The 13,416-nt window shown below is 40.8% G+C and overlaps 1 protein-coding gene across 1 annotated transcript in view; it reads left to right on the plus strand.

The window, feature by feature from the left end:
• The first annotated feature begins 2,328 nt into the window (after window positions 1-2,328).
• The window catches only part of DENND2C (DENN domain containing 2C), an 82,659-nt gene continuing 71,571 nt past the window's right edge, over window positions 2,329-13,416 (plus strand). The window contains exon 1 of the mRNA XM_046019522.1: window positions 2,329-2,366. The gene's annotated coding sequence lies outside the window, so the exon portion shown is untranslated. The remainder of the gene's footprint in view (window positions 2,367-13,416) is intronic.

Here is a 13,416-nt window from a genome sequence, read left to right on the forward strand (position 1 = left end):
AGGCAAAACATTTGCTCACAGTTGCTCATATTTTTGCCCCACCTTAAAAACTATTAATTACTCATAATAACTTGAAACAGGACAAAAACTTGTGGTTGGGAGGATGTAGGCTTTTGGTTTATAGAATGAAATTTGCTTGAAACACGTAGACCATTAAAATATCCTTTTGACAGGATATGACAGAAGTCTGGCATTCTTAGACAAAAACATATGTTGCCCAATATAGAAAATCCATACTTATAAGCTATTTCACTTCAGGAGAATTTACCTTACAAAAGGATTCTTAGTTGTAAGGACGTACTTGGCAATAAAATTATAGTCAGTGTCCTTGTACATTTTAAATAATTCCACTTACCAAAATAAGATACACATGTAACTGTTTAGAAACCTGCCTGTTACTCAAGGCCAGCCAGGCAGAATTCCTATTAGCTAGATCATATCTCTACATACAACTGTGTTGCCACCTAGTGGCTGGGCTGATAGTTCATTTGATTTATCAATAAACAGTTACTGATCAAACAGCTCAAATATCAGGCTCTATTTAGGCAGCAAAGTTATAAAGAATAAGATTTCATTACTCCTCTCAAGTTGTTCACAGTGTGAAACACTATCCACAGTGTGGATAGAAATGTGAAAAAGAACATTTTGTGAAATATCTCAGAAAGTAATGACTTTTCAAATGGAAAAAAAAAATTAAGGGCAAATTCCTGCATGTTTCCACATTCTATACCGGTCGCTGTAAGCATGGGTGTGATCCTGACAGCGTGTTTATACTAGCCCTAGTGTAAGGATCCTCTCCTTGGTTTCTGAGGTTGAATTTCTGTTTCCTGAGTATTTGTAAGTCCCTTAAAGAACCTGATTTTATTTTACTTTGTTCTCCATGTCATTAAAAGAATACAGATTGCTAAACTAAAAATCTTTCTCGAATTAAAAGGCGTTAACTAGCATTAGTTATATTTCCATCTTACCCATGAGAGGGCAGTAGAATACATACATGTTAATTCCTTTATTACAGCCACAGAACCCTTGCCAGGTTTGGTTTCCTATCTGGTACTTGGAATTCAGTCGGCGTCATTTTGCCAAATAATCTTCTTGAATGCAAAGTTTGGACTCTGAAATCAATTTGTATTTTGAAATAAGTTGTAAAATCATACTGTTCTAGCTTAAAATTTCGTCTTAGACAACTGTTTGGGAAGTTTTCTAAACACAGAAAGACTTGGGGAAGGTGAGAGGGATAATCCATGAAGATCACCATTCAAAATTTATGCAAACAATATTGACATTTATTTCCTCACCAAGTCACGATATTTAAAATGTCTTGTCGTTACTCCCCCCCTCCACCACCACCATAAAAGGTAATTCCTGTTTGTCCATAGCTCACGGTTTCACCACGGTGTGGGATATGCAGCTTTCACTGCCCTGGCTAAATTGGCTTGTGACAGTCATCTGTGATTTGTAACCAAACACCTCTCTTTCTGGCAGTCTTCTATTTTGGTACCTCTCTGCGAACAGATGTGGGAAGATTTTGGTCATCAGACCCAAGAGGCTGGGGCGGGGTGGGGTGGGGTGGGGTGGGGCGGAATGGGGCGGAACGAGGTGGGTTGGGGTGTTTAGCGAGTGCCTGGGAAACAGGCTCAACTCATCCCGATTCACAGCCTTAGTGAAACTGGGCTGCCGCTCGCAGTAGGCACAGCGCCACGCACATACCTGAGTACGAGCGTGTTGCAGGCGTAGGGCTTGGGCATGTGTGTCACAACAGGGCGTGGGGGCCGACCTCAGGCACTGGGAGTATCAAAGGCACCCTGCTCTGGGACTTCAAACCTCAGGTGTTCGGAGCGTTATTTGCATCTGTCTACGTTTCAGGTTGGCACCGGACTGCAAATGCAGTGGCAAGAGAGAATTTCATGCTTTCCTTGAGGGAGGTGCCATCTGGATTCCTCGCTTAAACTAGGAAGAGTCAACCTTCATGTAAAATTCAGGTCCATCACCGTGGGGCCAGTAGGACCGCGGGCACGGCAACTGCAGTGGGACTTCGGCTAGAGGCCTTGACGGGAGTCCGTGTCACCAACTTCTAGGGCAAGGTTCTCGCCCAGAGGCTGACTCGAACAGGGGCGATTCCCTTCTCGACGGTTTTCGGGCGGTGCCGGAGGCGGGCCCTAGCGTGAAGGGTGGGAAGAGGAGCCAATAAAAACCGAGCTTTGCCGGGCGGGGGTGGGGTCGCTGCCGGCCGGGGGCGGGGCCCTCGCAGGGCCTGCGGGGGCGGGTCGGAGCCAACCCCGAGTGAGTGCGCCGAGACCTGGCGCGTCTGGGGAGAGCCGGAGAGTTTCGCAGCCCGGCCGCGGGGGCGGCGTGAAGACCCAGGGCAGGTAGGCGCGGGGCGATCCGGGGTGGACTCGGAGGCGGGGGCCTCGGTCCCTCATGGCAGTGGACGTCGCACGCTGGGCGTCTGGAGCCCGGCTGGCAGTGCGGGAGCGGATCGGCGGAGGTGTCGGCCCCGTAGTCTGAGCTCCTCCCCGGCCCCGAGGGACGCGCGAGTTGTCGGACCCTGCGCCCCGCGACGGCGAGCCGTGGGAGCCCCGCTCTTGGGACCCGGCGGGCCAAGTCCCCGCCACTCACCTCGGGGACCGGAGGCGTTGGGCGCTGGGCAGTCTTAGGGCAGGGAGAGGGAGCGCCCCGTCGCGGAGGAAGCGCGGGGCTGTAGCCCTCTGGGGCTGGCCAGAGAGCTTGAACGTCGACAGGCTCAGACTTTTAAACATTCTTGCTTTTTGTGGGTTTTGATTCATAACAGAATCTGATGAGCACAGCATTGAAAGTTGCCCAGTAGGATTTTGATGTTAAAATTGGACAGTGGAACATCTAAGAACTTTTGAGTAACGAGTATAGCAGATGATGATTAGATAATGAGTCAACGGCTGGAGTCTCGGCCAGGACCCACAGAACTGATGGGATACCTTGGTCAAATCGACTTTTCTGGGCCGCTGTTTCCTTAGCCGTAAATCTGGGATGTTCATGCCTAGGGGTACTCCGAGGGTCAAAAGAGATGAGTGAGAGTAGTCTGTAAATGTTAGGTATTGTACTTTGCGCACCAGCGTTAAGCATATTCTGCAAAGCAACTACTAAATGCCAAGGCACATAGTAGGCACTCTGTAAACCTTTACTCCGAAGCTAGTGATTCACCTCCAGTGTTTATTAGATAAAGTCCTAAATCTCTGTTTACTTAGTAAATAAATTGTTTAAGCTCCCACCCCACCCCCCAACAAAATCACTGTTGTTTGAAGTGTGGTCCATTTTTTAACTGATCAATGAATTTTTCTAGAATAGAACATATTATCTACATATTGTTACTGCATTATTTATCATGAAGTTCAGTACCAATCAAATTATCTACTTTCTTGCTTTAAGTAAATAGTTATAGTTTAAGTTATCTGGTAAAGTAAGCTGGAGTATTGCTTCAGATCTTGACTTTCATCTGCTTTTAGTAAAAACTTAGTAAATTTTTAGTCCTTCAAAACAAAATTAATATGTAGCTGTATTTTTTGTACAACCTTTATTATAGACATGCGCATTCTTTTCTATGGGTATATGGATGTATGTGGGATTTTAGGGGGAGAATGGAAATAAAAAAGAGAATAGCAGTTTGTAACCAGCAGACTTTTACTGGGGATACTTGTAGGCGTGTTCTGAAGTAGTTTCCCAGGCAGAAACCAGGAAATGTAGTAATTGTGTCCCTTGGCCTTTCGTTGGTTTTGTTTTTTTTTTAATATTGACTGTGGCAATAGATATTTTAAAATACAGATATAAAGGAAGAATGTTAGTTTTTTTGATGTGACAAGAGAGTTTTCTAAACCTGGAAATTTTATTTTTTTTTAAAGATTTTATTTATTTATTTGACAGAGATCACAGGTAGGCAGAGAGAGAGAGGAAGGGAAGCAGGCTTCCTGCTGAGCAGAGAGCCCGATGCGGGCCTCAATCCCAGGACCCTGGGATCATGACCTGAGCCAAAGGCAGAGGCCCTAACCCACTGAGCCACCCAGGCACCCCTGGAAATTGTATTTTAAATGATCTGTCTTATACACAAGAATTTTAGACCACTGGATACTAAGAGCAGGTCAAATGGAGTAGAGGTAAAGTTCCTAATGAATACAATTTTTATAATTTTTTAAACATTTTACGTTTCAGCAGTTCAGTGGAAGATAGGTGTTTTGAAACTACTTAAAGTGTTATTTTAAATGCGTACTCCATGTATAAATTTTGCTATAACTTATAGTTTGTTCATGTTGGAGGCCTGAAGCCTTACAGTCACGTTACTTATTGAGCACCTATTCCAAGGCACAGTTTTAGCACTTCCATCGAATTTGTGTATGGAATACAATTCCTTCCTTCTGGGAGGTTAACACTACCGAGTGGGAGAAAATAAGTAGCAAGAAAACTGTTTTTAAAACTGGTGATAACATTAGTCAGCATTTATTGGGACCTCTTCTGAGCCAGGCAGTGTTCTAAATTCTTCAGGTGCATTAGCTTATTGAGTCCTTACCACAGCACCATGAGGGTTATCGTTTTTCTGTGTCCTCATTGAGAGATACAGAGGTTGAATAATCCCCTACCAAAGAGCCTAGGCAGGAAGGCTAGCATTCAGACCAGACAGACTCCAAAAATCCTAATCCTAACTTTTGCATTGTATGGAGTTTCATATTCTGTGAGTGAAATACCAATAAAACCCAATGTGTGTTTAAGAGAGTTCTGTAAAGAACTTCTTCAAAAAGAAGGAAAGAAAGAGACATAGAGAAAAAGATGTGGATGGAGGTTTGTCCAAGCTACAATTTAATTATACTTTGTATATAAGAGCATCCCCCCGCCACCCCCCCGCCCCGTGAATGACAGGATTCTTCTTGTTTCTCAATTCTCAGTCACTCAGTTACTGCAATTATGGCATTATCATCATAATAGAAGAGGTGGTTATTTTTCAATAAGAAGCTTAAAATATCTATTCTCAGACCATAAGTTAAATGTTAGATTTAAGAAAAGAAAATGCTCTCCTGGTGACAAGAAGCTAATGACCAGACATGTAAATAAGTCCCTACAATTTTGGTGTGATAAGAGTTGTAACAGAGATAGAGATAGAATTCAGTGGGGACAATGATGAGGGGAAATAATTCTATGTGTGATAAGGAGGAAGATTAGAGAGAAGATACCATATTTGAATCTGGCTTTTAGGAAAGGATAGGAGTTAACTGAGTTGGGGAAGGAAACAGAAGATGTGGATGAAAACAGGAATATTACGTGAAAGTATATGGTATTTGTGAGGAATATGTTGTAGTTTATTGACTAAAGGTCAGAGTGTGGGCCCCTCAGTAGCTCAGTTGGTTAAGTGTCTGCCTTTGGCTCAGGTCATGATCCCAGACTCCTGGGATCCAGTCCCATGTTGGGCTCCCTGCTCAGCAGGGAGTCTGCTTCTCCCTCTCCCTCCCTCTTCCCACCCCCTACTCGTGCTCTCTTACTCTGTCTCTCTCTCTCAAAAATTAACCACTCAATTAATTAATTTAAAAAATCTTAATGTATATTTAAAAAGAAATAAAGGCTAGAGTGTATGGAGATAAGAAGTTGGACTAAAGGGGATGGTGCTTGGAAATAAACTGGCAAAAGAAAATTTCTGAGCTTGACTGCTAACCAGGTTAGGATCACTGAAATTGCTAGAAATGAGGTAAGCATGGGGTTTCAGTGCCTCTCGTTTGAAATAATGAAGGTTTATCCAGTTTGGCAAAATCGTTCACTATAGAATGTGGTATTAAAGGTAGTTTTAATACTTTGAAATGCAGGATGTGTTATAGAAGAACATATGGAGGTAGGTAAGTAAAAAGTTAAGACTCAGAAAGAGAAAAAAGAAGTCTGCTGGTGCCACACAGTGAAGAGCTTGTGGATCATGCTAGAACTTTGGACTCAATTCTAAAGACAATGGAGAGCCAGTGAGGGATTTTAGGTAATGAAGACAGATAACGTGGCAGTATGGAACAGAGGCTGGATTGGATGGAGGTAAAACGTAGAGAGATAAGTTAGAAGGCTAATAGTATTGAAATAGTCCAGATAAGAGAGGATAAGGGCCTGGAGTGGGAAAAATGTAATAGAGGTGAAGAGGACAGGATAATGAAGATGTAGAATTACAGGGCTTAAAAAGTGGATTGGCTTTGAAGGTGAACAGAAAAGTAAATGACTTCATTTTTTAGCTTGGGAAACTGTGGATAGAGGAACTTGTTCTGTTTTTTTTTTTTTTGTTTTGTTTTTGTTTTTGTTTTTATGTGGGAGGAAGAGCATTGTTTCATTTAGAGCATGTTGAGTTTGAAGTGTCTCTGGACACTTCACGTGGAGTTGCCAGGGGAGGGTCCAGAGCCTCCAATCTCAGGAGGGAGGCTGAGATTGGTGATTCAGATTTCAGAGTTAGCAAGTAAGTGGTAATTGAAGCCTTAAGAGCAGATGAAATTGCTCAGGAAGAGCATATGGAACTAGAAGAGAAGAGGGCCAGGGATAAATGGTTTGCTTTGTATGAGTGGAAGGGATTACTGATTGATTGATTGATGCTAATTTTGTCTTATAACTTGTGATTATAAATCAATAAGATGGGCTTTAATTGAAGGTTAAGCAACTTTTGCAACCCAGTGAATCCTGTTCTTTTAAACTTTTTTTGAGGGCCGGCTTTTTTTTTTTTGTGCCTGGCTGGTTCAGTTGGTGGAGCACACAACTCTTAATCTCAGGGTTGTGAGTTCAGGCCGCATGTTGAGTGTAGAAATTACTTCAAAATAAAATATAAAAATAAATTAAAAAATGAGTAAAATAAAATTTGATTTGGGAGTAGCTCATTTATTCCAAAAGTGTATTGCCTGAAATATTATTGGAGTTCCTCTTTGTAAAAAAAAACTTTATAGCATATTCCCAGCCACACAAGAAAGTAGATCTTCTAGTTTTATTTTTCCTCTTCTGTACTTTCTTTTTTGTTGTAGTTGGACTCAGGACTGAGATCAAGACCTGAGCTGAGATGAAGGGTCCGACACTAAACTGACTGAGCTGCCAGGTGTCCCCCTCCTCTGTACTTTCAGTTTCCATGAATATACAGCCTATTTATCTTGAATCAAAGCTATGAAAACAAATGACTATACCCTCATGTGATTGGAAGTGACAAATGCTTTTTTCCAGAAGAGATCTTCGCTTCCGGTAAATATATAGATTATTAATACATGTTTGTTGGTTGATTCATCTTGATAACCAGTCTTACTCAACTTTGGCTCCCGGTGGCTTAACCATCTCCAGAATTCATACTCATAATCAAAGAGTGAAGGTTTGCCACCATTGAGAAGAGTCAAAAGAATATGTTATAGCTTTGAAAGCATTTTCAAAAATGGACTTTCAAAAATGTTTTCCTAATTTGTAGTATTATTCAAATAAATGTATGGTCTCCTAAGGCAGGGAGCGGCAAACTTTCTGTAAAGGGCTAGAGAGTAAATATTTTAGACTCTGTGGACCGTCCATCCTTATCAGCCCTCAGTCCTGCTGGAAGAGCCGTGTCATACTTCAATGAAAGAGCATGGACTGTGTTCCAGTTAAAGTTTATTTGTGGACATTGAAATTTGAATTTCATATGATTTTCACATGTCACAGAATATTATACTTTTTGATTATTTTTTCAACCATTTACAAAATAAAAACCAGTCTGCTCAAGGGCTTTATAAAAACAGGTAGTGGGCCACATTTGCTTGATCCTATCATATGGGATGTTTTTTTAGGTACTTAGATCTGCAAGTTTAGTTTAAAAAAAAAAAGCTCCTGGGACGCCTGGGTGGCTCAGTTGGTTAAGCCACTGCCTTTCGCTCAGGGCATGATCTCAGGGTCCTGGGATCAAGTCCCACATCAGTTTTCTTGCTCAGCAGGGAGGGAGCCTGCTTCTCTCTCTGCCTCAGCATGCCACTCTGCGTGCTTGTGCGCTTTTTCTCTCTCTATGACAAATACATAAATAAATAAATAAATAAATAAATAAATAAATAAATAAATATTAAAAATAAAAAAAGCTCTTCACTACATCTGAGGCTAATGATGTACTATATGTTGGCTGACTGAAGTTAAATAAAAGTAAAAATAAAAGTTCTTCAAAGTTGCACCTCCTGCTGAAAACGTATGAAAATTTTTAAATTCATCCTCTCATTTCTCATATAGAGTAGGTGGAAAATATTCCCCTTATTGTTTTGGAAACTGAGAGATAGACTAACTTGTACAATGTCAGGATCAAAAATATGTTTGAGGTTAGGGAGAGGGTGGCTGGGTTATGGACATTGGGGAGGGTATGTGCTATGGTGAGTGCTGTGACTTGTGTAAGCCTGATGATTCACAGACCTGTATCCCTGGGGCTAATAAAATATATGTTAATAAAAATAATTTAAAAATATTTGAAATATTTTTCAGTATTCAGTGCTCCTTACTAAACCAGTAAAACAGTAATCTGTTTGCCTCAGTGAAAGTGGGGACATTGAAAACTAAATGAAAAAAAAAAAGACTAAAACTTGAAGGAGTGTCCTGCAGGGGTTCCCAGAGGGTTAGACAGGATGGAATCTTTTTTGTCTTTTTCCTCTCTGACTTAAATGAGTAATTTTTATCCTAAGGAAAAGAAAACATGAGATTTTTTCTTCACTTTATGGGTATTATAGGAGGTTGTAATATTGAAGGATTAAGTAAATGATGGTGATTCAAGAGAAAGAAATGTAAAGGACTGACTTCACATCTGGCTGTTCCTGATGTTTCTCTTGTACCCCCTGTTTTTGAGAAGGAAATTCAGTATTTTTTTCCTTAGAAGTCTTAGACTCCTGGGTAGCAGCTTGAAAACAGACTTTTTAGCATTCAGTTTAAGCAATATTAAGCCACTTATATTAGTTAAAGGTTATTATTTATGCTGTTTTTTTAAGTTAGATTTCTGACTTTCAAGGTTTTTACAGCAGTGATAAATGTTTACAACAGAGACCATGGAAGAAAATTATTAGTCTTCCTTCAAAGTTTAAATTGATAGAAATGGCATATGTGTGGGTTTTTTTCTGTATGGATATTAAAATTAAGACAGACGGGTGAGTGTGTGTTACTCTTGCAGCAACTTAAAAAAGATATGTGGTTTGTTGTTGTGTTTTTTTTTTCTTTCTTTTTTCCACTGGAGTGGAAAAAAACCCCAAAAATCTCCAGCTATCTAGGATATGTTTGAATTGGTTACTTAGCAATATGACGCATAATTTTATATTTAAATATTTATCTATATTCTTTGATACTCTATAGAGTCTATTGAAGCAAGTGATAATAGGACCTGCTGGGAGGAAAGGCCACAGCCTTCTCTGCAACAGTGTTTACAGCAAACTCCCCTTTCCCTGGTCCCTACCTCCACTGTAAGGGCTAACAAGGAACAAAAGAGCAACATTATGTGAATTAAAGTGATGTTCCATTTGCACATGATCACAATGCAGTGGTTATCATTGCATAGTTCAATTCAATTAGCATAATTCAAGGTCAAGCAAAATGTTGCAAAATCATCTTGGCTGTGGTTGAAAGTCGTGACCTGCTGTCTAATCAAGAGAGAGAGAGAGTGCATGAGCGGGGCAGAAGGACAGAGGGAGACGGAGAAGCAGGCTCCCTGCTCCCAGGCTTGATTCCAGGACCTAGGGGTCATGACCTGACTCCAACGCAGACATTTAACCCACTGAGCCACCCAGGTGCCCCTAATAATTGTAATTTAAAAGCAAATTAGATCAATTTGCCTGTAAATTTTATTGTTTAGCTATTAGAGGAAGAAAGCATGAAGTAAGGATCCAGAAACATGTTCAATAGCTGCATTTGGAAGTATAAAAATGTTGAGAAAATAGTGAATTGAGAAAGAGCCTAGACTTTTAATGAAGATTATTTAAAATACAGGTTTATCAAATGTGCAAAACCTGAGTATAATGACAGGTTTTTGTATTAATGTCTTTGTATTTGTATTAATGTTGCAGATGAAAGCTAAAAATCTTTAAAAAGACTTTTAGAAACATAGTATACTGGATTTTTCAGTAAGCCTTTTCAAATATTTTCAAAGACAAAAAAAGTAAAATTATCTCAGGTTCCTTTTTATTCAAGGACCATTCCTGGTAAAGATTCATTGTTGTTTTATTTAGTTTCAAAACAGAAATGGCTACATGCCTCTTGGGAAAAAATATTCATCTAGAATGCATGGATGAGGGGCCCCTGGGTGGCTTAGTTGGTTAGGTGCCTGCCTTCGGCTCAGGTCATGATCTCAGGGTCCTGGGATCGATTCCCTGCTCAGCAGAGAGCCTGCTTTTCCGTTTTTTGTCTGCCCCTCCCGCCCCATGCTCATGCTCTCTGTCTCAATAAATAAAATACTAAAAGTGTAGAATGTATGGATGTTATGTTTATGATTTTTTATGATAAATCAGCTGAAAATTATAATTTCATCTCTTAGTGATGACATATCTCCATTCCATACCATTATGGGATGTTTCATTAATGTTGAAAAGGTGGCCATAGTCTGGTACAGATATCACAGTCCAAAGTGATGGGATCACAATTATAAGTTGTACCATGCTTTTAATTTGTCAAGAGAATGGATTTTTGTGGATTAGTTCTTCATTTACTGTGAAGAATGATTATATGACGTTGCTTATCATCATTTTGTATTAAGACCAGAGAACTTCCATTGCAAAGTAGAAAGAATGTAGTACTATTTTTGCCATTCACACCAACTTATTGTTTCAACTAGGATTTTCCACCCTGACCCAATTTAAAACTAAAGAATAAAAGACTCTATAGTGAACCTGATGAGTATGTAGCATTGTCTTTGTGTTTTTCAGACTGGAATTAATTTATGAACAAGAAAGGTCACCTATTGCATTACACTGAATCTCTTCTAATTTTAATTTTTATGTTATTTGTTTTAGAACTTTAAGTATATTTGCATCATGGGAACATAATATTTGATGTTAACTTTATGTTTTATCATATGTAGTAAGGGTAATTATTTTGTGCAACTTCTGTTTCAGGTGTGTGTATTATGACAACAAATGTATTTCTTGCCATGGGTTTGGTTAGGACAATTCATGAAACACTGGCCTGTAGTGCAAGAGGAAGGACTTGACTCCATGGGCAGTCCTCACTCACTAAGCAGGCTCAAGAATCTTGGTGATGGTGTGTGCATGTTTTATAAAACCAGACCAATGTATACTTCTTCTGTTACTGCCCTTAGATGATCCCTTTTTGCCTTTCCATTCCTCCCCAGAAAAATTATGATTGCCTGCTCTATCCCCTCCCCTGTGGATATTACATGTTCCTACTTTCCTTGTGTTTTTTGATTCCCTCAAGCCCAGTTTCTCCCCACAAACAGGCCTCTCCTTCACCCAGTGCCTGAGACTTCAGTTTTGCCCTCATCATATCACCAGGTTGCTTTCTCCACTGATCTTCCATTATGCACCCCAAGAAGCAAGGCATTCCCCTGAGTGGAGCGAATCACTAGTTTTCCTGTCTCTGGCCCCAGCTTATTTTGTTCATTCTTGTGCCCAGCTTTACAGGGAGATGAAGAATCAGGTAAGCCAGACCCTCTATGAATCATGCCATCCAACTTCAATCAGCTATCCAGCCACTTATCTATGAACTGTGCACCTTGTTGAGTAGCTCTTCAAGATTTTAACCTCAGGTAGCCAGGTCTTTTCTCTAAAATAGTCAGGCATTTTCTTTTCATAGATTGAGACCTAGTACACCATGAGCAAGCTTCACTGGCTTGGTGTGAGAAATTTTCCCTGACTTGGTCTGAGTCTTCATTATACACACCTTCTCATGTTTCTCCCACTTCTGTGAGAGCTGCCATCCTTCTTGGACTCCTAAGCTTTTTTCTTCCATGACACTTAACTTTCTGCAAACCGTTTCCCATGGATTTATCCTTCTTCTTCTTTTTTTTTTTTTTTTGCCACAGTTTTTAAAATGTATAGGTTTTTTTCCCAGCTTTAAAACATTGTGTTTGAAATGGCTTGCCCTTGTGTTTTTATTCGTCTCACTGGCTTTACGATAGCTGTTGTATTCATCACTGCTCCATTTGCTCAGTGATTGTCATCTAGCTAGCTGTCATCTGTCCTTACTGTCCTTTTGACACCATTCATTAATACCCTCTCATCAAAACTAAGGACCTTTCTCGGTCTTTAGTCTTCTTACTCCTCAGATACTGATGTGCCTCTTCCTTTTCTTTCTAGGACATTTTCCTCCCATGATAACCTGTAGTCCACATTATCCTGATCCTTTCGGCTATCAGTAGTCTATTGGCCACTCATTGCCTGATTTTGTCATTTCTGCTCATTTACAGATCGTAATCATGTTTCATGTTCTCAAAGGTTTAGTTCCTGACTCTGCTTTTTCAAAACTCTCTGCTTAGGGAACCTGTAGATTCTTGCTGCTTTTTTCTACACTGAGCCTCTCTTAAAACCTCCTCTACGCTGGGGTTTTCCCTCTCTCACTTGACTCTCACCAGATAATCTCACCTGTTATTTCAAAGGGGAGACAGCAGCCCTGGCGGAGAGGGAGTTCATCCGTGCACGGCCCTTCCACCTTCTATGAGTATAACTGCGTCCTTACCTTTCTTTCCTCATTCCCTTCTGTCCCAGTGGGAGAGCCATCCCTCTTCCTGTCAGCTGCTAACCCCTGCAGCTCCAGGTGGGTGCCACACCATCTCTCCCTTTCGGGGTTTGCTCTCAGACCTTTGTTTCTTCTCTACTGACTCTTTTCCACCAGTGTTTAAACAATCTTTTTTTTTTAATATTTTTTATTTATTTGACAGAGAGAAATCACAACTAGGCAGAGAGGCAGGCAGAGAGAGAGGAGGAAGCAGGCTCCCCGCAGAGCAGAGAGCCCGATGTGGGGCTCGATCCCAGGACCCTGAGATCATGACCTGAGCCAAAGGCAGAGGCTTTAACCCACTGAGCCACCCAGGCGCCCCTGTTTAAACAATCTTAATTCTTTTCTATTAAAAAAAAAAAAAAAAAAGGCTTTACTGAAACCTGTGTTCCTGGTTAGCTACTACTCTGCTGTCCACTTGCCTGCCTGGATGAGCTTCCGGTTCCTGGTTCCATTCTTTTTGTCCCATTCCCCTGTCAGTTCACTGTGACCTCCCTTTAGCTTCCTCCATGCCAGCGAACCTGCTCTTGCCTAGGTCCTAATGACTAATACACATTCAGGTCTTTACCTGATCTCACCTTTGTTTTTTAAACTTTTTTTTGAAACTTGTTTTATTTATTTATTTATTTATCTCAGAACATGCCAGGGCAAACCTGAGTGGAGGTGGGTGGGGGGATGGGTAGAGGGAAAGGGAGAGAGAGAAACGCCTTAAGCACACTCCCAGCTGAGTGCGGAGCCTGATACAGG

This window comes from Meles meles, chromosome 1 (assembly GCF_922984935.1).
Source record: "Meles meles chromosome 1, mMelMel3.1 paternal haplotype, whole genome shotgun sequence".
NCBI classification, from domain to species: Eukaryota; Metazoa; Chordata; class Mammalia; order Carnivora; family Mustelidae; genus Meles; species Meles meles.